General features: G+C 40.3%; 1 protein-coding gene across 3 annotated transcripts in view; it reads right to left on the reverse strand.

Moving 5' to 3' along the window:
- The window catches only part of LOC106095197 (uncharacterized), a 61,836-nt gene that overhangs the window by 21,856 nt on the left and 14,301 nt on the right, over window positions 1-25,679 (reverse strand). The window contains exon 5 of one of the 3 annotated variants that reach the window (XR_009396472.1): window positions 2,107-2,169. The exons of the other annotated variants lie outside the window; for them this stretch is intronic. The gene's annotated coding sequence lies outside the window, so the exon portion shown is untranslated. The remainder of the gene's footprint in view (window positions 1-2,106; window positions 2,170-25,679) is intronic. 3 annotated transcript variants of the gene reach the window in all.

Raw genomic sequence — 25,679 nt, forward strand, 5'->3', positions numbered from 1 at the left:
TTTATCAAATCAACTTATAAAGTGTATTGATAAGCAATCCTATTTTTAACAAAGTGATTAATTGCTTTGATAATTTTTGATATCGATATTCTATTATCTACTTTATTGTGTTCCTCCTAGAATGTTTACCTCCTAGTCAGAATGAGGTCCAAGTAGGAGTGAGCCGACAAAAAAAACAACAAGGCAGCAGGAGCCGACGGGTTACCCGCTGAACTATTTAAGACCGGAGGCGGCACGCTGATAAGGCGTATCATCAGCTTTTCTGCGCAATCTGGCTAGAAGAACGCATATCCGATAATTGGAACCTCAGCATACTATGTCCCGTACACATGAAAGGAGACAAGACGGAATGTGTCCCCATCGCATACAAGATACTCTCGAGCGTACTGTGTGAAAGCTAACCTGTGAAACCTAAAGTCAATGAGATAATTAGGCCCTATCAATGCGGCTTTAGACATATTAAATCCACCCCGGACTAGATATTCACACTGCGCCAAATTCTGGAAAAGACCCGAGAAGGACAAATCAACACCTACCATCTCTTTGTTGACTACAAAGCCGCCTTCGATACTCCTTTACGTTCAAAGGTATTTCAAGCCATATCTGATTTTGGTATCCCTGCAAAATTAATAAGACTCTGCAGGATTACACTTGCTGATGCACGTTCCTCAGTAAGAATAGGAAAGAATCTCTCCCAACCATTTAATTCCAAACGAGGTTTCAGACAAGGAGATAGCCTATCGTGTGATCTCTTTATTATCCTGCTGGAGAAGATTATACGAGATGCAGATGTGAATAGATATGGCACACTAATCACAAGAGAACACATGCAACTCGCTTATGCCGACGACATCGATATCATAGGTCGGTTACCGGAAGTAGTAACTGCAGCCTTTGAAAGAATCGAAAGAGAGTAAGTGAAAATGGGTCTGGCAGTAAATGGAGATAAGACGAAATGGATGGTTTCAACTCCCAAAAAACCTTGCACAACCGAGCAGATAAAGAAAATTTAGAAAGTTGGGAACCACAACTTTGAGACATTCAGTAACTTTATCTACCTCGGCACTGCCTCAAGCGAAACGAATGAAACCAGTTTTGAGACTAAGCGAAGAATAATACTGGCAAACTGATGCTACTTTGGACTAAGTTAGCAGTTTAGAAGCAAGTCCACCTCTCGACAGACGAAGATTACCCTATACACGACATTGATACTAGCCGTGCTGTTATATAGTTCTGAAGCATGGGTACTTGTGAAAGCAGATGAGGCAGTGCTTGGAGTATTTGACAGAAAGATTCTGTGTAAAATATATGGACCAGTTTGCGTTAATGCAGAATATAGGCGACATATGAACCACGAGCTGTATAAGTTGTATGACGACGATAGCATAGTTGCACGCATCAAAATACGGCTGCGTTGGCTCGGTCATGTTGTCAGAACGCAAACCGGGAAGACCAAAAGCCCGATGGAAAGTTCAAGTGGTGGGAGACACCTCGAAACTTGGCGTCACAGATTTTAGAATGAGCGCAGAAGATCGGTGCGCTTGGAACGCTATTCTATGTTCGGCTAGTGGAACAAATATTGTGTCATAGCCAATTAAAGTAAAGTAAAGTTCTATTGTGATTGGTAAATAAGACTAATGTTTAATAAATTTTTAATTACACGAATTAAAATTGATATTTAATAGCAGAAAACGTATTGATCTGCTTCTACAAAAAGAAATACGGTATTTTGTTCTCTTTCACACACATCCGAAAAGACGTGGAAGCAGCTCTTAAATTTTTGCGCCAATGTCGATAATTTTTAACACGCTCATGCCAAATGTTGCGTATATGCAACATTGTGTTTGTGGGCGTTTAATTTCCGTTATTTTGATTTTTTTAAACCTATCTCGAAAATATAGCCTCATGTGTTTTTAAGCTTTCAGCTGATTAACTAACAGTCAACTGCACGTGTTCAGTCAGCAGTGATTGTTCCGAGAATGAATGTGATAAATTTATTTAGCAAAAATCGTGTCTTAAAAAACATCAAAATAGTTAACTAGTTTGCCCGCAATAATTTCTAAATTTTGTGTTGCGTATATGCAACATTGGACCATCAGGACTTACATATTGTGGTAATTTTGTTTTTGTATATCCATTCCAAGATGCGTTCAAAAGGTCTAAAACAGGCTGAAATTGAAAAAATAGCCAATTTTGATTTTTATAAGTCGTATGACGAGGAAGTGAAAGAAGATGGAGGTCAAAATCTGGAGAAAATTATTGATGAAGTGTTGGACAGCGAAGCTGAAATTATTCAAGTTGGTTTGATTGAACAATTGATTACAACGGAAACTGATGACGATTTGAGTGAAAATGAAATCGTTGTGCAGGAGGTGAGGAAAAAAATTGATTTGCAGAGTTGATGTGGAGGAATGCCGAAATAATGGGAAGCGATACCAGCTGGATATTTCACTAATTTTTTCTGATGGAGTGTGACATAAAATATGCGAACAAACAAACTTATATGCCATGCAAATAAAGGGCCTAGAACTAAAATGTACTGTGCCTGAAATAAAAACATTTGTTGGCCTTCTACTATACCTTGCGGTTATGAAAATACCAACATATAGAATGGCGTGGGCGGCCAATTTCCAACTACTGGTCGTTGCAAACGCATTACCAAGAAACAGATTCGAAAAAATCAAACAATTTTTTCACTTGAATGATAATACTAAAGTTTTATAAAGTTCGACCTTTGTTGGACTTCATAGAAACCAAATTTAGTGAAATTCCACGGGAAGAATACCAAAGTATTGATGAGCAATGCTTGCATATACAGGTATCATATTATTTTGAACATATCTTATATATTTCAATATAGTTTGAAACAATATCTTCCAATGAAGCCCAACAAGTGGAGCTTCAAAATGTTCACTCGAGCTGGTGTATCTGGGATTATTTATGATTTTACACTTTACATTGGAGAAGGAACTTGTAAATCTTATGGCTTGGGCATATCATCAGATATTGTTCTATTTTTATCATCCATTGTACCAGTAAACCAAAATTTCAAATTGTTTTTTGACAAGTGGGTTTCTTCAATAAGATTGATGGTTGCTTTGAAAGAAACCGACATATTACCTGTTGGTACAATTAGAAGCAACCGATTGAAAATTGTGCTCTAAGTAGTGAGAAGGCACTTCAAAAACGAGGACGATGATCAAGCGATTTCAAATATGAAGCAACACACTATTAGAATCCCATCGGTGAATGTAAGAGTGGTGGTGCCGCAAAGAGAAGGAGTTTATAACTATACCTCGTTCAGCTCTAGTAGATTACTATAACAAGTTAGTGGGAGGGGTTGATCTTGCGGACATGCTGATTGAATTGTACAAAATCAACCACCGCTAAAATGTATGGTACATGCGCATAGTCTACTGGTGCATAAATTCGAGTTTAGTAAACAGTTGGTTGTTGTACCGCAAAGACATCACACGAACGGACGGCGAATTGAAGCATATGGCATTTATAGATTTTCAATTGGAAAATGCTACCGAGCTAATGAATGCAGGTCAAACTGCAGCTGTCGCAAAAAAGAGGTCGTCCATCATTACTCCTTCTGACAATAAATGAAATGAACTTTTTCACATTATCCATCGACTCCGTTATAACCAGTTCTATCACCATCATCAGTTCCGTCACCAGTTTCTGATTCAAGCCCCTATAAGAAGAGAGCATATGTTGCAGAATCTGCAAAATCCTTACGTTTGGATGGATACAATAATTGGCCGGAATGGGGAACAAGGGGCAAATGTAGGCTCTGCAGCACCGGATTTCCAAGCAGTAAATGCAATGTGCACTTGTGCTCTAATCCACAAAAAAATTTATTTTGTATCATACTATACCAAATTGGTTTAAACGGCATATGAAAAAAATCAACTTATATTTCAAATTATACCACCGTTGACCAATGTTGCATATACGCAACATCCTGTAGCTCATGAACCAGGAAACCTAGAACATTGAAATTTTTGTCAGTTATTATTGATGGTTAACACCATCGATACTATCGGTGAAATTATTACCCAAACATACTAAAATTTTGTGCGTGAATCGCTCTAAACCCGCGGTTTCATTTCTTAAACCCCTTAAAGCTGTAATCATTGGGCGATTAACTATCTTATTAATAATCATCATTTGTACAGAAGTAATACCACTGTGGAACAATTTCTGGGTCATGGTCTTGATGTTTCAATTCAAACTTTGAGCGCCCTCTTCATGTCGGACGGGTAAAGCCTGAAAAGGTTTTAGAGTTCTCAGACAAAACATTTCAGCTCGAGTATAGCTGATTGGCTGGTGTACGAATACCCAGGCAGAAAGTGGATATTCAAAGCTCAATCCGGTCCAATTTAATCGTTTTTACGTTTTTTTTTTAAATATGCATATTTTATAATATATTTAGCAAATTTGTTGATCCTATATATTAAATTAAATTAAATAAAGATTAGGTCTATTAGATACTATCTATTAGAACAATTAGATGATATCGATTGTTAAGAATAAAAATGTCGAAACTATCGAATGGAGGAGAATATCGATAGTTTGCAACTCATACACGCAGACAGAAAATGAATACTAAACAAACTATCCACACCAGGCACAAAGATGAGTAATAAACAAAGAAAATCAAGAGAAGAGAGAATTTCAACAGAACTGTGAATGAACAATTATCTAATTTTCTAGTATTCAATCAATTGCGGACACTTTTTTGCTTTTAAACTTGATATTATTTTAATAAAACACTTTTTAACTTCCTTCCGTGTTTTTCTACAGTTTTTATGTTCCCCCAATTTCCTTTTTTCCTCTCTTAAGGACGGTACTATATTCGTTTTTCTCGTTGAAACTCCATATAAAAAAAAAAAAATAAAAAAACAAACGGAAAAATTGCCGAAATGTGTTTGTTTCGTCATAACTTGTGTTTTCATCTGGGGAAAATTTACATTTTGGGACGTCCATTGAGAGCCCAACCACAGTCGCTGTGCAACAAGTAGTTTTCTTACGCAAAATACACGCAATATCGCCAAACATCTAATTGTAACTGAGGGTTTGTTAGTGTTAGTGATGTTACTCACATGTATTTTCTTTGAGTGGAAAAAAATTAAGTGTTTGAGGATGCATAAATTAGAAAGTATTTTTTAAATATAAAAATATACTCGAAAGAAAAATAAATATTTCTTTCACAACAAGCAACTCTATCAATCAGTATGAAATAATAAGGTTTGTGTAAGAATGTGTTGTGTTTTTGGTCTTGCAATTACAACAACAATATTTGGATAAAAGTGGAAGATGCTGACAAAGTCTTTTGGAAATATGTACTTATTTTACTTATAAAGGCTAGTTCTATGTTTCTTTGGGGAAAATTTCCCTAAATCGTTTTTTCGGTGGTTTGACGAGGTAACCACATTTGAATTTTTTGGGTTTCTTTGGCCATAATGTTGCCATTTACATATAAAAATTCATATGGCACCAACCAATTTATCAGCTGCTTACGTACATGTTTACATACAAATGTGAGCGTGTGGACCACGCTCAAATTCATATATGTTGTTGTAATTTCAACCAAAACCCACCTCTTCGAAATTAATAAATAATGAAACACAAAACTATTTAAAAAGAAACGAATTCTACTTTTATTTGTAAAATTGCTTAGATTTTGTAGTATTTTTGTTGGTATAAGTTAAATAAACACAACTTTCCAAAAGCCTTTGCCAGCATCTTCCACTTGTTTAAAAATAATGTTGCTGTAATAGCAAGACCAAAAGCACAACACTTGCACAATCGTTATTACTTTGTACAATAGTTTGCTATGAACGAAATGTTTATTTTTATTTATTTTAGAAGTATATTTATTTATATTTATATACAAAAAGTTTCTTATTTATTAATCCACAAACAATATTTTTTTCCACCCCGAGTAAGTACATGTGAGCAAGATCACTAACACTTACAAACATTTAGTTACATTTGGAGTTCGGCGATCGCGTTTATTTTACATAGGAAAACGATTTGTTGCGCAGCAACTGTGATTGTGCTCTTCTTGAGCGTCGAGAAATGTAAATTTTCACTAGATGAAAAAACAAGTTATAGCGAAATGAACACTTTTCATCAATATTTTCCTCTTATTTTTTTATATGGAGTTTTACCGCGAAAACCGAATAGAGTTCGAACCTTAAGTAATAAGGGAATGCCCTGCTTAAATTAACTTAACTCACTGTCCAAAATTTCGGCGACATCGGACAATAAATGCGCCTTTTATGGGCCCAAAACCTTAAATCGAGAGATCTGTCTATATGGCAGCTATATCCAAATCTAAACCGATCAGGGCAAAATTAAAGAAAGATGTGGTCCTAAGGGCCTAAGACAACTCACTGTCTCAAATTTCAGCAAAATCGGATAATAAATGTGGCTTTTATGGGCCTAAGACACCAAATCGGAGGATCGGTCTATATGAAAGCTATATCCAAATCTAGATCGATCTGGGCCAAATTGACGTAGGATATCGAAGAGCCTAACACAAGTCATTGTCTCAAATTTCAGCAAAATCGGATAATAAATGTGGCTTTTATGGGCCTAAGACACTAAATCGGAGGATCGATCTATATGGGGGCTATATCCAAATCTGGACCGATCTGAGCCAATTTGGCGGAGGATGTCGAAAAGCCTAACACAACTCACTGTCCCAAATTTCAGCAAAATCGGATAATAAATGTGGCTTTTATGGGCCTAAGACCCTAAATCGGAGGATCGATCTATATGGCAGCTATATCCAAATCTGGACCGATCTGGGCCAATTTGGCGGAGGATGTCGAAAAGCCTAACACAACTCACTTTCCCAAATTTCAGCAAAATCGGATAATAAATGTGGCTTTTATGGACCTAAGACCATAAATCGGCCGATTTTTATTACATTTTTAAAGTAAAACAAATTTATTGTGAAAAATGTTGCGTGAAATAGTGTTATACAAATAGAATGAATAAAATCCAAATGCAACAAATTGGAAGATATTGTAGAATGTAAACGTTGTATTTATACAAAGCGCAAAGCTTCACAAAGGCTATGGTCTTCATCAAGGGATGGGGCACTAAATTTGCGACGGAACGCATGTTGAGATTCTTGGGCAAGCAAAACGGAGGCTTGGGGGAAGGAAGGAACTCGCTTTGTGGTTGGCATTGATCAAGTCTCCGTGACAAATTTGGCTAAGACTAACGGAATGGTGCACTACGGGAGCAGAAATTTTTATTCTGCGACATCAGGCCGTGCAGTGGCAGGTAACTCAATACCGCCCAACAAATTGGAAAGACTAGGAGATGCAAAGGTCCTAATACTAAAATATAAGGCAGTGCAGTGGTGAGAGACCCAACACAGCCTAACAAACAGGAACCCGACGACGGACCCATCGCCGACTTTAAGATTCGGAATACTGGGATAGGTAAAGATCCTAATATTGAAACATAAGGCAGCGCAGCAACAGGAGTCTCAATGCATCCCCACGAACAGGGAGCTGATGATGGTACCATCACCTACTCCCAAGAAGCCCATTTACTTAAGATTTGGATGGCTAAGATAGGCAAAGATCCTAGTATTGAAACACCAGGCAGTACAGGGAATGGAAACCCAATACAGCTTAACGAACAGGGACCCGACGATGGAACCATTACCGACTTTATAAAGAGTCGGAAGATTAGACTAGGCAAAGAACCTAAAACGATGACATGACATGGCAGTGCAGTGACAGGAATGTCAATGCAGTCTAAAAAACAGGGAGCAGACGATGAGATCATCACCTACTCCCAAGATACCCATTTACTGCAGGACCAGTAATTGAGGTAATCCAGATTAACCTCCACCGGAGCGAGACTGCTACACACCCTCTGATGGAGAAAATCAGCAAGGGCAAGATTCATAATTCAGGAGCCATGGACGACCCGGAACAAAGTCTCTGGACTAAACCATATCAAGTACCAATTATTCTATGCTATTACTGGTACTTGGCCGAGGACCTGCGTTATTTGTCATAGAAATTTGAATTATATATTTTCCCCAGAGTTGTCAACGTCGGATGCAACACTGGTGAGACAGGGAGACGGTGGACTATACCTGGCATCACTTTATCTGCCTTTCGACACTCCGACACCGCCACCCACGTCGGAGCTGCAACGGCTGGTGGAGAAAGCAAAACAGACAAGAAACGAGGGAGTGCGATGCAAACTCTCACCACATTTCGTGGGGTAGTACCAACACTAATAAGCGGGGCCAAGCCCTGGCAGAGTTCTTGACGACCTTATAACACTTAATATTGGTAACACCGCTAGCTTTGTTAATAGGATTATGGAGGAGGTATTAGATGTGACGATATGTTCGGAAATCTAATCGATGGGGTTCAGGATTGAAGGGTATCTGAGGAAAACCTTTCTCTGACCATCTTTACATTAGGTTTATAATAGCGCGGCCAGCGCCGAATCCGATAAGCTTCCGGAATAAGTTGAAAACCAACTGGACAAAATTCGGAAGGTTACTCAGAAGAAGACTTGGGCAAGATATTTTAGATTGTCCAAGCATAGAAGACATTGACGAAAATGTCAACAGGACGAAAATGTCAACTGCAAGATAGTTGTCCTATTCGGGAAAGGAATTCAGCCCAAGAAAAACCCTGGATGAACGGGGAGATTCGCCATAATGGGGTAAGGGGTCCGTAGACTTTTTAACAGAGCACGTCTTAAAAAAGCGATAGTTTATTGGGATGTGTATTACACACGGCTCAAGGAATACAATATGATTACCAGAACCAGTTTCTCTCAAAAACCCATGTCCAAACTGAAACTTTACTAGACGACATGGGAGTGAGAGCAGAGACAACGGAGGACATGTTAAGGCTTTTGATAAAAACCCATTTTCCACAAGATACGAAGGGACTCACGGAGACATCGGAATCTTGGAATAATGACGTTGATCGAAGGTTTATAATTACGGAATTTATGGTAAACGAATCCTTGAGGAGCTTCAAACCATTTAAGCCACCCGGACCTGATGGAATATTTCCGGCGTTACTGCAAAGGAAGCCGACTATCTGGCGCTTCATCTGGCCAAAATTTTCACAGCGTGCCTAAGACTTTCATATACTCCGAAAATCTGGCAGGAGGCAATCGTGGTGTTTATACCTATGTTAAGGGAAGGTCAGTGGAGACTGCCCTGCACGAGGTTGTGCATAAAACAGAAGAATCCTTCGATGCCAATACGTACACACTGGCGGTATGCATTGACATCGAGCGGGCTCTTAACAATGTGCGGACCGACACACTGATCCTTAGACCAGTTCCGGGTGGATCTGGTCCTTAGAGACTGGAGAAACCATATGGTAAGGAACAGGTGGATAAATTGTGTGTCCCATAGCTTAAATATAAGTGAGAAAGTGCCACAGGGCACGCCACAGGGGGACATTTTATCGCTACTCCTATGGATGACCACCATAAATGACCTATTACGGATGCTGACTGAGGAGGGATTTGAACCTGTCTGCTACGAAGACGATGTTGTAATACTTCTCAGAAGGGCCGAAAGGGTCTTGCATATGGCATATGACTGGGCTAGACCCAGAGGTCTCAATGTTAACCCAGAGAAGACTGAAATATGCCTGTTCACGAGGAAGACGAAGGTGGGCCAATTTAACGCACCACGTTTCCTCAATAAGACGATTTCGATATCTGACAAGGTCAAATATTTAGGTGTGATCTTGGACACGAAACTGAATTGGAAGTGTCACATTCAGGAGCATACTGAGAAGGCTCATAGATCTTGGGCAGTATGTAGACGGGCCGTAGGCTCGAAATGGGGCCTGAATCCGAGGATAGTTCACTGGCTCTACATGAGCGTGATTAGACCAATACTTACTTACGCCTCAGTAGTTTGGTGGACTGCTATGGAGAAAAAGTGCAACATAGGCTGAGCGATGAGGACCACGCCCACTAGGGCACTGGAGACTATTCTAGATATCCGACCCATTGACATACAGATTAAGTGTGAGGCAGCCACTGCGGCTATGAGATTTAAGGCAATGGGAGAATGGATTGAGGATGAGAGCAGCTCATACCACCGCGATATAATCGAGGCGACGAGGCCTGGAAGGAAGGGAAGATGTTTCCTGAGATGAACCTTGAAGTCGAGTGCGAGGCACTGCTGCCATAGGCACAGTCTTGGATTGATGGAACCCTAGTATTGCCATCTGGAAGATCATGTAACACGGATGGATCAAAGCTAGAGGACAGAATGGGCCAGGGGGTTCACATTGAGAACCTAGGAACTGAGATCTGTTTTAGACTGCCTGAACATAATACGGTCCTGCAGGCGGAGATCCAGGCGATCACGGAATGCGTGCAGTGGTGTGGTGCTAACGCGAGGACGTCGAGCGTGAACATCTTTACCGACAGTGAAATTGTCATTAGGGCAATAAAAACCAGGACGATAAGTTCACGAACAGTCTTAAAGTGTAAGAAGGAGATAAACGCCTTCTCTGAGGATGGGAAAATCCGCACCTTTTGGGTGCCGGGCCATAACGGAGTAAGGGGAAATGAAAGGGCAGACGATTTGGCGGTCAATGCCAGAGGACTGCGGTCAATAAACTTGGTTAACCCGAAGCCTTTCGAGTCGACGCAGTCCGAGTTAAGGGAGTGGGCGACGAGTGCGCATGCAACATTGTGGAATTGCGAAACGGTCAGTAGGACAGCGAAAATCCTATGGGGGATCCAGATCGTGAGAAGACGAGGCTATTACTGAAAGGAAGCAAGAAGGATGTCAGTATAGCTATTGGTATCGTAACAGGACACAAAGGACTACGAGCTCACTTATGTAAAATCGGTGCGGCAAGTGCTAGCATGTGTAGGGCATGCGGGGAAGATGATGAGTCGTTGCAGCATTTCCTTTGTCAATGCTCAGCTTTCGCGTTTAACAGATACCGACACTTAGGTGGAGACACAATACTGGACATAGACCAACTTAGGGGAGTGGTGTTGAAAACAAATAAGGATTTTGTAAGTAGCACGGAATTCCTAGCTAAAATTTTCTTTTTAGAGGTTACTTATTAGTTTTTAGAGCGTAGTGAATAGTGGCATGGGGGGGATTAATATCTGCACCCTCTTTCAACCTAACCTAACCTTACCTATGGTGGTGGGTTCCTAAAACTCGGCCCAGCCTAACTTAGCGCGCTTTTACTTGTTATTTATCATGTTGGCCCAAGTTGGAAATGTTTCGTCCACGCTTTTAATGAATGCCAAATTTCCACTCAATAAAGAACTTATGTACATGAAATTGTTTTCGCCATTTTTTTTATATGGAGTTTCACTGTGAAAACTGAAGTTAATACCCACCTTTATTGTAGAAATATTCAAAAAAAGCACTTTCTGCTATAAAAATACATGTAGGCAACCCTCCCATCATATGTTTTACTACCAGCATTAGGTCTGTTTGCAGGAGAGTAAGAACAGCCTTTACTCTGTTTTACCATTTATTTTAATTAGACAGCTAGTTTCTGATATTAGATGCTGTACATTTCTGTTGGGAAAACAACGTCCAGTAGAAATTGGAAGCGCTCAAAATTTCGCTCGCTCTCACGCACTCTTCCGCTCTCTTCTGGTAGCAAATAAAGCACATGATCGATTTCCAGTAACAATTTTTGCATAAATTTATGAGTTCACGAATACACTTATTATATAGCAAATTATTGTTTGCGTGGTGTTATCATAAAAAATAAAAGTGGAAGATCTATATTTGTAAGGGATTGTATTTTATTTGAAGGACAAAGAACGAAAATGCAAGAAAATTCCTTTTTTTCATGGCCTAAGTTGACAAACATTCCGTCCAATCCTTCGTACCGCAAATGAAAATTTTTTCACAGATTTTCTTTTTACTATTTTTTATATGGAGTTTCAATGTGAAAACGGAACTTAATACCCACATTTAGTTACAAAAAAAGAGAAAATTGTGAAATTTTATGATCTTCACCCTAAAGCCTACTACTTCGACTTTTCGGCCGAGCAACTGTCGAAACGCATTATAAAACCAGTAAGGAAAGGCAAAAGTCGGGCGGTGCCGACTATATAATACCCTACACAACCTAGTGCATGTAGTACTTTTTGTATGTAGAACTTATCTCGAAATCTAGTCAGACTTTAATTTGGATACCAATTGAAATAGCAATTTAGAACCTTGTAAGATTTTCCTACCATAGGAAAAAAGATTTGGATTTCCACATCTTTAAAAGGCCATATCGGATAAAAGATTATATGGGAGTTATATCGAAACCTGTGCCAATTTTAATGACACATACTGGGGCGTCAAATAGAGACTGACGTCCCAGTATGTGTCATTGAGATGTGGCCAAAATTGTGGTTTTTACTGCCATAAAAGTCCATATCGGATGAAATATACACATTGGAGTTATATCTTAATTAGGACTGATTTTAATGAAATTTTGCGCACGTATTGGAACGTCAATTTGAACGTCTCATGCAAAATCGGGCGAAAATTGTGGATTCTACAGCCTTAAAAGGCCATATCGGATGGACGATATATATGGTAGCTATATCTAAATCCAAACCGATTTTTATGAAATTTTGCATACATATGAAGACGTCAAATAAAGCACCTCATGCAAAATTTTGTAAAGATCGGACCAAAATTGTGGATTCTACAACCTTAAAAAGCCAAATCGGATGAAATATAGATATGGGAGCTATATCTAAATCTGAACCGATTTTTATGAAATTTTACACATTGAGACTTCATAAACACGACTCCACACCAAATTTGGTAAAGACCAGACCAAAATTATGGCTTCTGAAGCTTTAATAGTTCAAATCGGAAGAAGATATATATGAGAGCTATATCTAAATCTGAACCGATTTTTATGATATATTAAGATCAGTAACAAAACAGTCCGTGCCAAATTTTGTGCAGATCGGTTAATAATTTTAGCTACTACGGCCATTTAAGTGAAAATCGGGCGATACATATATATGGGAGCTATATCTTAATCTGGACCGATTTTTATTATATATATATATATGTCGTGCGGGTGTAAATAAATAGATTTTTTTCAAAATCAATATCGTTTGTCCTTGGGCCAAATAGTGGCATGTGCAAACTTTCGGGACAATCGGACAACAAATACGACCTGCACTTTGATGACAAGAATACATGGACTCACAGAAGGACATGACTAAATCGAATCAGAAAGTGATTCTGAGTCGACCGGTATACTTATCAATGGGTCTAGCTCTTCTTCTTCATAGCGTTGCAAACAAATGTACAAATCTATAATACCCTGTACCACAGTGGTGGTGCAGGGTATAAAAATTGAGCCGAAGTGCACTATCTGTCAAAATCAGTGATTAGTGCAACTCTGATTTTGTGTATGTTAATAGTTCGGGCCATTTTTTTGTTGGTTGTGTGTTATGGTTCTTAACTATAATACACACACACAACCAAAACTCGTTGAAAGATAATGCACATCGCGAGAAAAAATTTTAGCTGTTTATGGTATGAGTTCAATAGTAGCGATGTCGCTGTGCCAATACAAATTTCGCTTCAATTAATTGCCAATGTTATTAAATGCTCACGAAATGGTCGCCATTCAACTCTGTTTCTATGATGTTGTAAGTTTAACTGCAAGAACGATACACTTCCTGGCACTGGCCTGGCAATATTTGGGCTGGGATGCTGCTGTTGCGTAAATTGCCGTACGGGAGAGGTCGGGGGGTCACATAGTTCGATGACGAGGACGCAGAAGGCGACGACGACGACGCTTGTGACCCGCTGCTGGCTATGTTCGCACAGCACCTTGCGACAAATTAAAAATTAAAAAATTCGGCGGGGCCTGGCCGGGATTCGAGCCTGGGCACACGGAGCGGCGGAAAGAGCCGTTGTCTAGCGTTTGAAGCCATCAATACAACTTCCAACAGATGCATGGGTGTAGTGTAATTGTCGCAGAAAAAAGTCTGTTAGTCACGAAAACACATGTATTGGGAAAAGTACAGCTAATAGACAGGGTTGTCAAGCAACCTCTCTGGTTTTCCTTTTCCATTTGCAAAGAAAATCCCCGATCATTGAGCTCGTCTCGAAAGAGAAACAAACAAAAATTTTAAAATAAAATGATCTTCGCCCTAATAGGCAAAAAACTTGAAAAATGAAAAAATTCGGCAGAGCCCGGCCGGGATTCGAACGTGGGCACACAGAGCAACAGCGAGAGCCGTTGCCGTTGTCTAGTGTTCGAAGTCATCAAAACAACTTCCAACGGATTCACAGAATCATGTGCACCATGGAAGTAGTGTAATTGTCGCAGAAAAAAGCCGGTCATTACACGAAAACACATGCATTGGGAAAAAGTACAGCTAATAGACAGGGTTGTCGAGCGTGGTTAATGTATTGTAGTAATTGCATCATTGAGGCGTTTTGGCAATAAATGCGATTCAAATAAAATATACAAACGCACGGCCCTTGAAGCCATCACACCTCATATGGTTGAAAAGTCTTCTAACCAAAGACGTTGCGATCTCTGGCTTTCCTTTTTCATTTCCAATGAAAGTCTCTGATCATTGAGCTCGTCTCGAAAGAGAAACAAACAAAAGTTGTGACATGAATGTTGCCTTGGCATGGGCGACGAGTGCACATGCAACATTGTGGAACTGCGAAACGGTCGGTAGGACGGCGAAAATCCTATGGGGGATCCAGATCGTGAGAAGACGAGGCTATTACTGAAAGGAAGCAAGAAGGATGTCAGTATAGCTATTGGTATCATAACGGGACACAAGTTTATTATTAACTTACTTACTTAAAGAAGCATTACGACTGGCTTGGGATCTGTGGATCTAAACAGATGGGTCAGCAGAGGAACACCTCGAGGAGGTGTTCCATTAACAATATATTATTGTCTCTGGAAGAAAAAGGTGTTAAAGTGGTCGTGTATGCTGACGACGTGGCAATTGCGGTTAGGGGAAAGTTTCCCAGCACTCTAAAAGATAAACTTCAGGAAGCTTTACGTGCTACAGCAAGTAGGCTACCGAAAGTGGTCTGGGTATAAATCCGTGCAAGACAGAAGTAGTTCTTTTTACCAGGAGATACAAGTTGCCTACAGTGGAACCTGTCTCCGTGTGAGGAGAGAATGTTTCATTTACAGAAAGCGCAAAATACCTGGGTTTTTTGCCGGACAGGAAATTGAACTTCAAATCCAACATTTTGGAAAGGGCAAGGAAGGCAGCTGGACATTGTGGCTGGACAAAAATTTCTGCGAACACTGCCGTGAGCTTTCTCATTGAACATGTGGCGGCTACGGACACTGTGCTATCCTTGATACAATATCCGATCTTCCAGGCAGTGTGGATTACACCCTGAGCCGCTTTTTGATAAAAAGTACTGTATCACTATTTCTGATAGAACCGATTGGAACTACGATATCCCTAGTAACAGAAGTTATTGGGTTGCCCAAAAAGTAATTGCGGATTTTTTAAAAGAAAGCAAATGTATTTTTAATAAAACTTAGAATGAACTTTAATCAAATATACTTTTTTTACACTTATTTTCTAAAGCAAGCTAAAAGTAACAGCTGATAACTGACAGAAGAAAGAATGCAATTACAGAGTCACAAGCTGTGAAAAAATTTGTCAACGCCGACTATATGAAAAATCCGCAATTACTTTTTGGGCAACCCAATACATAGACTTCTATACGGATGGTTCTAAACTAATCGACCAGGAGGGCTTTGGGTGTACTCTAAAGATCTAGAACTGGTCATATCGAAGAGGTTACCCGACCACTGCAGTGTGTAACAAGCGGAGATCACTGCAATTAAGAAAGTGGTGGACACATAAGACTACGAGCTCACTTATGTAAAATCGGTGCGGCAAGTGATAACATGTGTAGGGCATGCGGGGAAGATGATGAGACGTTGGAGCATTTCTTTTGTCATTTCTTTCGCCCGGCTTTCGCGTCCAACAGATACCCGTACTTAGGTGGAGACACAATATCATACATGAACCAACTTAGGGGAGTGGCATTGAAAACAATTAAGGATTTTGTAAGTAGCAAGGAATTCCTAACTTAAAATTTTCTTTTAAGAGGTTACTTTTTAGTTTTTAAAGTGCTTAACAAGCCGATTACTGGCTTAGGTGTATGTCCATAGTGGCATGGGGCGGATTAATATCTGCACCCTCTTTTGAACCTAACCTAACCTAACAAGCAAAACTTGAAAAGAAAAATTTACTTTATAGGGCGTACCCCTAATTTTATCACACCTCGCGTGATATTTTAGAATTTTTTTTTCATTTTCGACTATATGTATATGGAATTCCGTTTGAAAAATTCAAATTTTTTTTATAATGCAGTTTGTTGGAAAAATTAAAAAAAATATATATAAAAAAATAAAAATAAATATATCTTTTAGAGCTTGATTGATTTTTGTTGCATATCTATCGTATTCGTACCTTTCATTTGATACACATATTGCCTAGGAGTAAGGTAGGTTAAAAACTCTCAAGACCCCGTAGGTCCTTCCCGGGTCCATTTTTTAGACATATTTTTGCATATTCGTAATCTACTCGCTAATGCCTTTCACTTGATAGCCATATTGCCTAGGAATAAGGTAGGTTCTCAAGACCCCGTCGATTCCCGGGTTAAATTTTTAGGCATGTTTCTGCATATTCGTATTCTACTCGCTAATACCTTTCATTTGATATCCATTTTGCCTAAGTTCGAGCACTTTTTCTCAAGAGGGAGTTTTTGGACACCATATGCGGACAGGCATGGCTAAGCCGAATCAGCAGGAATTTCTAAGTCGAACTACACATTATATCACAGCCACAGTAGTGGTGCAGGGTACAGTTTGTGGTTTTGTAATATATTTCACACAAAAGTATACTTAGTTTACCAATTTTATGTTAGGACCTAAGTCTGAACTGGATTCCTAAGAAAGCACTACGAGTACATATAACTTTCATCGTCGTGGCGGCACGGGTTATTGTTAACCTATCGCCATAATATTTCGTATTTTTCTTATTGGGATCAAAGGAAAAAATGGTGTGTATGCGTTTCAAAAAAAATTACTTTTTGGGCAACCCAATATAAACTCAAAGAATTTACTGAGTATTGAGATCCATATATTGTAGTTTCCCATGATTGTACCATGAAGATCCTCTACTTTTTTAAGTATCATTAGGTTTTTTGTTTTTATTAAAAAGGCAAAAGAAGTTTTGTTATTTCGCTCCGCAAGAATTTTCCTGTAACTCGTAATAGGTCCAGGCTCCACTAGCCGAGATGACAGCTGGTTAGCAGGGGCTTTTGGCGTAGACACCTGGCTCGAGTCTTAAGGGCAAGGTCGAACTTATTCTTTCTTCGCATGCCTATAATTTGCCTAGGCCATTGGCCTTCCCCTGCAAACCCATACGCTCTTTAATAGGTTGGAATAATAGAAGACGCATCGCTCTTAGGTTTATTGAGAGGCTTGGTGTGAATGATCCTAAGACTCTCACTAATAGGGACAGTGACACCCTAAATTGGGCTCGGGAATTCGCTGCACAGGCTACCCCAAAGATTACACGTCTAGATTCGAAAACTGCACCGCAGTCAGCCATAAGGCTGCGGTTCCCTGGAGGGCATACCTAAAAGAACTAGGGCGAACAATAGTAAGATGGGTTCAAGAACCTAATGTCTAGGGACAGTTTGGTGATGGCAGTTGTCCACAGGGGAGTAGAACAGGGCTGCATACCTAGGAATAATTTGAGTGGGAAAGTCAATGGACTGTCATCATCAACTCGTGGTGCGCTAAAAAAGATTAGTGAGATCTGGCCAAGTGCAGCACTAGATGTAGTCAAGAAGGAAGAAATTCCTTCTCAACAGATGGCGCATGCTTGGATACCAAGGATTCCCTCAGATCCATACTTAGAAGACTATGGCAATGTAATCCCAATATAATAGTATTGGCACTAAACTCCGGCTGTCTCGCAGACCTCAACAAGTCTGAAGGGGTTGTATACTACGGTTTCAACAAGTTCAAAATGAAGGTCTATAGAAGCGGTGGGGTTGGGGAATCAGGAGACGACTCAGCAGTTGTTGCTGAACACTTGCCTGAGGAACTACCGACCACATCGCTAAAGTCTGACGGATTGCAGGAGACTGAAAATCCCCCCGCCACAATCGAGACAGGAGGAGATGGCATCGAAACGGGACCCGACAGCCCTGTGTGGGTGAGTCATCCAGTTGGACTGGGCTCAAGGTGTGCGCCAGCGGGAAAGCACGGAACTCAAAAAGTACTTCCGCAGTAGCAGCTAGTGAAGCAATTAAGGAGGAATCGCCCACACCGCAATAGTCCAGTGTCCTGAGGAAGAGTGGTTCCACAGCTTTCTCACCTACCCCTGGATGCGTTCGGAAGCTCATCGTGACAAGATCTTACGAATCTTGTGAGGATGAACTCCTGGCGGGATCAGAAGACGAGGCTAACACAACAGTGATGGAAGTTCTGAATCCTGACTATGGTTCAGTTTCTACAAAAAATGCTCCACCATTGTTAGGCCCTTTCGGCGGCACTAAAGGCCATCCTGATGACGGGGGGATTTGACGTGGTTCTCATCCAGGAATCATGGGTCTGTGGAGGAATGGATCGTGGACTAAGAATTCCAGGATTTGAGCTACTTAAGGGTACGGGAAATGCCGGCTTTAAACCTTAAGTCGCTGGTTGAAGCCGTTTCTGTAGGGTAGAAGAGCCTCATTGTAGGAAGTGATGCTAGTGCACATCACCAGATATGAGGAAGTTCGATGTGAACGAAAGGGGTGAGCTGCTTATCGAATATATTATAAGCGGCAATCTGTCGACCTTTATTGCCAGGAACAGGCAGGGGGTACTAGATATTACCTTTGGATCGGAAGATATAAGCGCTTGAATATGCGACTGGGATATGTTAGATGACCAAAGCTTCTCTGATCATCGTTATATTAGTTTCAGCCTTGGAGAAAATATTGCAAGTGTCCCTCGGCTTAACAGAAGAAAGGCAGATTGGAATAAATTTCGGCACAAATTCTGCAGGACTATCCCTTCTAGACCAGAAAAGGAAGTGGAAACTACGGAGGATACAAATTCTGCACGACTATCCCTTCTAGACCAGAAAAGGAAGTGGAAACTACGGAGGATATAGACATAATAGGCAAGCGGAAGGCACTGAATGAGTTTGTGTCAGCATGTCCTAGTGCCAAGTCAAGGGGCAAACAGCGACCGTCATAGTCGCTGACGGTCGCTGTTTGCTGGACATGCTGACACAAACGAGTCATTCAGTGCCTTCCGTCAGCGTCAGCGACCATGACGGTCGCTGTTTGCCCCTTGACTTGGCACTAGGACATGCTGACACAAACGAGTCATTCAGTGCCTTCCGCGACCATGACGGTCGCTGTTTGCCCCTTGACTTGGCACTAGGACATGCTGACACAAATGAGTCATTCAGTGCCTTCCGCTTACCTATTATGTCTATATCCTCCATAGTTTCTACTTCCTTTTCTGGTCTAGAAGGGATAGTCGTGCAGAATTTGTGCCGAAATTTATTCCAATCTGCCTTTCTTCTGTTAAGCCGAGTGACACTCTTGCAATATTTTCTCCAAGGCTGAAACTAATATAACGATGATCAGAGAAGCTTTGGTCATCTAACATATCCCAGTCGCATATTCAAGCGCTTATATCTTTCGATCCAAAGGTAATATCTAGTACCCCCGGCCTGTTCCTGGCGAGTCGCCAGAGCTAGTTGGTCTAAGGAAGGACTGCAGAAACTCTAGAGCAACACACGATTGGGGCATCTATAAGGCTGAGCTAAGAAAGGGCGAGCTGAGAAAGGCTCAGAAAAAATCCTGGGTAGAATTCTGCAGCTCTGTGGAGGATACATCTGAGGCCTCTAGGCTAAGGAAGATTCTTTCCTGGAGACATATTACGGTAGAGTACATTCAGAAGTCAGTGAATGTATGAACAATGCCTAGTGAAGAAATACCAGCACCTCTCGTTAATACACATTTCCCGGGAAATTCTGCAACGGACAAAGTGGCACCAGAAGAGGTTGGCACTGGCATGCATTCGTCGGAGGCTATTAGGGAAATTGTGAGTGAACCGAAAATCCTTTGGGCGATAAGAAGTTTTCACTCCTTTAAGTCGCCAGGCCCTGATGATGTATCACCGATTGAATTACAAGCTGTGTCTGATAGACTGTGGGATGAAGGGACACGGAGATCATTTTTATTCCGAAAGCAGGAAAACCCTGCCACACGAAGGCGAAAGATTTTCGTCCTATTAATCTGTCATCCTTTATGCTGAAGACTCTTGAGAGGATGATAGAATCATATCCTAGGGCAAGGTCCCTAGAGATCGCCTGTCGTGGCAGCAGCATGCATATATTAAAGGCAAATCCATTGAAACAACCCTTGACGACCTAGTCGGCTACATGGAGGGTTCTCTCGCTGTCAAGAAATATACAATGGTAACATTTCTTGACATTGAAGGTGCTTTCAATAATGTAAAACCGACGTCAATCATGAAGGAGGTGGAGTTTCTAGGTATCTACCGTAGGAAAGTTTATTATAAACTTACTTACTAAAAGATGCATTACGGCAATCTTGGGATCTGTGGATCTAAAAAGATGGGTCAGCAGAGGAACACCTCGAGGAGGCGTACTGTCTCCTCTACTTAGGAATATAGCCATTAACAATATATTATTGTCTCTGGAAGAAAAAGGTGTTAAAGTGGTCGTGTATGCTGACGACGTGGCAATTGCGGTTAGGGGAAAGTTTCCCAGCACTCTAAAAGATAAACTTCAGGAAGCTTTACGTGCTACAGCAAGTAGGCTACCGAAAGTGGTCTGGGTATAAATCCGTGCAAGACAGAAGTAGTTCTTTTCGCCAGGAGATACAAGTTGCCTACAGTGGAACCTCTCTCCATGTGAGGAGAGAATGTTTCATTTACAGAAAGCGCAAAATACCTGGGTTTTTTGCTGGACAGGAAATTGAACTTCAAATCCAACATTTTGGAAAGGGCAAGGAAGGCAGCTGGACATTGTGGCTGATCAAAACTTTCTGCGAACACTGCCGTGAGCTTTCTCATTGAACATGCGGCGGCTACGGACACTTTGTTATGCTTGATACAATATCAGATGTTCCAGGCAGTGTGGATTACACCCCCCCGCTTTTTGATAAAAGTACTGTACCACTATTTCTGATAGAACCGACTGAAACTACGATATCCCTAGTAACAGAAGTTACATAGACTTCTATACGGATGGTTCCAAACTAAACGACTGGTGGGCTTTGGGTGTACTCTAAAGATCTAGAACTGGTTATATCGAAGAGGTTACCCGACCACTGCAGTGTGTAACAAGCGGAGATCCTTGCAATTAAGAAAGTGGTGGAATGGCTAAGATATAATGTCATAACGACAATTGGCATAAATATCTTCTCAGACAGCTAGGCAGCCATTTAATCCCTGGAGAACGTATTTCTAAACACAAAAACCGCCCTCAACTGTTGCAGATCTCTCAACGAGATGGCTGAACAGTTAAAAATTCACCTGTTCTGGGTGCCGGGCCACAGAGATATCCCAGGGAATTGTAAAGCGGACCAGCTTGCGAGACTAGGAACTACCCTACACATTCCAGGGATACCGAAATCTGTGGGTATGTCTCTAGCGACATGTAAGCTATGTTTTCAGGACCAGGCCCGAAGGACAACGAATGGTGGATGGTCACAAAGAGGGAGCTGTGAGCATTCCAAGACTATGTGGCCTAATCTAGACTAGAAGAGGTCTACTGCTTTGCTGTCATTAGCTAGACAGTCTCAGTCATTGCGTCCGTCATGACAGGTCACTGTCTAATCGGAAAACATGCTGACAGACTGAAGGTTGCCAGCAACGACTTTTGCAGAAGCTGGCTGGATATCGTAGAAGAAGAGACTGATTTTTAATGTCTGTCTGATATTTTTAATTGTACGAATTAAATTGTTATTTAAAAGTATAAATTGTGTGTTGATCAAGAATATACTGTGGGTCCTTTCACACATATACATTGCGAAAAGAAGTGAGAATGAGTCAAATATATGCCTGGCTTCTATCATATACAGCCGCAAAGTGGAGTGGGTAGACAAAAAAATATGAAGAAATATATAAAGCTTGTTTGACAAAACCTACCGACTAGAATGAGTGGTACCAAACGAAATCGTGATCTAAGAAACCAGTCAAACAATTACAAAGCAAAAACACATTTTTCTGCCTATCTTTAAAAACAAGGGTTTTTGTTTTCTATTTGTAATAGAAACAGAAGACCCTATAGACTGCAGCCGGACAATATCCGTTACGCTGAAAAAGTGAAAAGCAGAAAAAATTTGAATGTGAACAAATAAAATGGATAAATTTGTCAAACTCAACTAATTACAGGAAATTGTAGAATGCAAACGTGGTATATATGACATATAAATATTGCTAATATTATTTAATTTTTATAGTTTATTGGAAAACGACGCTGAGGGCGGAAAAAACATATGTGGATGTAGATTTCTTGGTACGACGGTTGCCTTTGTTATTTTGGGATTGGACAACTGACAGCTCTATCGAAAAACTTGACATTATTGAGGTTATACGTACTCAGAACGTTTTGACATACGAGCTCTATTTGTGTTGTTTACAGTAACTTAAAAGATTCATCTTGGCCTTAAAAATGGAATGAAATCGTGAACATTTTCGTGCGATTATTTTTTACAATTTTCGCCGTGAACGATGAACTCAATTAAAATGAAGCTCCAACAAGGTATGGTGATGGTATGGTGAATTCAACCGAGGTCGTAGTTCACTACAATACAAATTTCGTGAAGGTCGTCCAAAAACCATTGATGCTGTGCGCTAACTGATCGTCATTTGACCTATTGTGAGATTGAGACAACCTTAGGTATAAATGGAACCACACAATTTGTCAATCGCCCCAAAAAAACTCATGTCGATCGGTCGAAAGAAATGCTCCAAAATTACGAAACAACTGCATTTTTGAGCACTCAAAATATCGATTTGACGAGTCATCCGCCGTATAGTCCCGATTTGGCACCGAATGACTTTTTTTTACGTACCCGTCATAAAAAAACGAGAGATCAACGTTTTTCAACACCTGAAGAAGCGGTTGATGCATTCAGAATGCATGTTTTGGGATACCTCAATCAGAGTGGCAAAAGAGCTTCGACAATTGGTTCAAACGCATGCAAAAGTGTATAGATTTCAATGAGGAATATTTTAAAAAACAATGAAGCGATTTTCGATGATTAATATTTGTTTTTGTGTTCTCTAATCCCGAAATATAAAAGGCAACCCCCGTACTGTACGCAAAATGTTAAGATTGGTATTTATTACGATCCATTTTAAATATGTATGTAAATTAATTGGTTTCCTTAAAATTCATGTTGAGGCGTAGTGACAAAAAATACTGATGTTGGTCGAAATCGGATCAGATGTAGATATAGCTTCCATATATACGTTCGTCGCATTTGGACTAGTATTGCAGAAATTTTTGTATTTGTCAACTGATGAAGTTTAACTAGCAAGCCAAAAATCAGCTCAAACTATGGTACCATATATAAAAATCAATTTGTGTTTGTTTGTCGGTTTGTTTGTGTATGACCCTCCCCCTTACCCTAATTTTCAGAAAAGCCAGATTTCGGTGATAAGTGGTGCGAGTTAAGCGAAATTTTGTGTGCTCTCTTAAAGTAACCTTAAAATAAAAATTTGGAATCCAAATTTCGGATGGGGTACCTAGGGGGGTAGCCCCACCCCCAAAAAACTACCAAATATATATATATAGACCAAAATACAAATACAAATTTTGCCCATGAACATTCCACTAAGGAACAGGGGCAAACTTCTCACATATCAATGAGTGCAGTCCGATTCAAGTTTTTAAGCTCAATGATAAGGGGCCTCCTCTTTATAGCCGAGTCCGAACGGCGCGCCGCAGTGCAACACCTCTTTCGAGTGAAGAATATATATAGACTAATAATGACAATACGGAACTCAAATGAAAGCTATTTTAAGAGTAGAAAACCTATCTGCTATCCAATTGTCGGACTAAGTATTTGGGGGACCCCCCAAACCCCTTCCAAAACAACCCCAAAGAGGACAAATTTACTACAATCGCAATAAGGGCTCAAATGAAAGGTCTTTGGGAGTAAAGCACGAATCTGATATCAATATTAGGGAAAAGGTGTGTATGGGGCCACCCCCATAATACCACCCATATGGGGCTGTAATAAGAAGTTTTTTAGAGTAGAACACGAATCTGATATATATTTTCAGGGCCAAGTCACTGAACGGCCGCCCCATCCCCCAAAACAGGTCATGTTCGCTGACTATAGAAATATGGGGCTCAAATGAAAGGTATTTTGGAGTAGACCATGAATCTGATATAAACATTCGGGACCAACTGCCTAGGGGACGTCCCATCCCCATAACAACGCCCCAAATAGGACGTATTTGCTCACCAGGACAATTTTATGTTTTAAAGGGAGTGGATGTCGATATTTATAGTTTTTAGTTACCCTAAACCGGAAATATTTGCTGACTTTTGCAATAAGGGGTATTTGAGATTGGAAAACGAATTTGATATCCAATTTTGAGGCTAATGGCAATATGGGGTTCAAATAAATGATATTTGAGAGTAGAGCACGATGCTGATATATTTTCTAGGCCAATTGTTTGGGGGACCACCCCACACCCAAAACACCCCTAAATCGGGCATATTTACCAACCACGTCAATGTGGGGCTCAAATGAAAGGTATTGGGGGTCTACCCCTTCCCTAAAACACCCTTCAAACAACAATCGCAACCATTGCAATATGGGGCTGAAATAAAGGTATTTGGGAGTACAATACGAATCTGATATCCAAATGTAGGACCATGTATTTGGGGCACCGCTCCTTTCCCAAAATACCCCCCAAAGAATACAAATTTATGGGCCAAATGTTCGAGGACTCCTCGTCCCATAAACTCCCCTTAAACCAATGGCAATATGGGGTTTAAATAAACGGTATTTGAGAGAAGAGCACGATGCTGGTATTTTTTTCTGGGTCAAAAGTCTTACGGACCACCTCACCCCCGAAAACACCCCTAAATCGGACATCATGACAATATCGAGCTGAAATAAAGACTTTTAATAATAGGGTATATCTAACACCCAAACGTTAATGACCCTAAACCCTGCTAGCGAATTCATAGACCAGTAAAGATCATATTGGTTTCAGATAAAGGCATTTATATTGTTATGCTTTTGCGATATAGCATGGTATTTCACTAAAAGCTCTTAATTTGTCGAAAATAAATATTCAAAGGATAAAAAAGGCGCAGCGGAGCGGACCCAGTTCAGCTAGTACCATATAAAGAACGAAATCAACACTTCTAGAGCAGAAGACATTTGTAGCAAATAACAAACTTGTTAGCATTAACTAAAATGGCGAAGAAACTTTTCCAATATTTTAAATCGTGAGATCGGTATATATGGGTTCTATAGCAGATTATGGACCGATTTGGACCGAACTTATCTGCTGATCTAAAAAAACGTACGCTATATACCTCTAAAACTAAAATAAGTTTGCTACATAGAA

Source organism: Stomoxys calcitrans, chromosome 1 (genome assembly GCF_963082655.1).
Source record: "Stomoxys calcitrans chromosome 1, idStoCalc2.1, whole genome shotgun sequence".
Taxonomy (NCBI): domain Eukaryota; kingdom Metazoa; phylum Arthropoda; class Insecta; order Diptera; family Muscidae; genus Stomoxys; species Stomoxys calcitrans.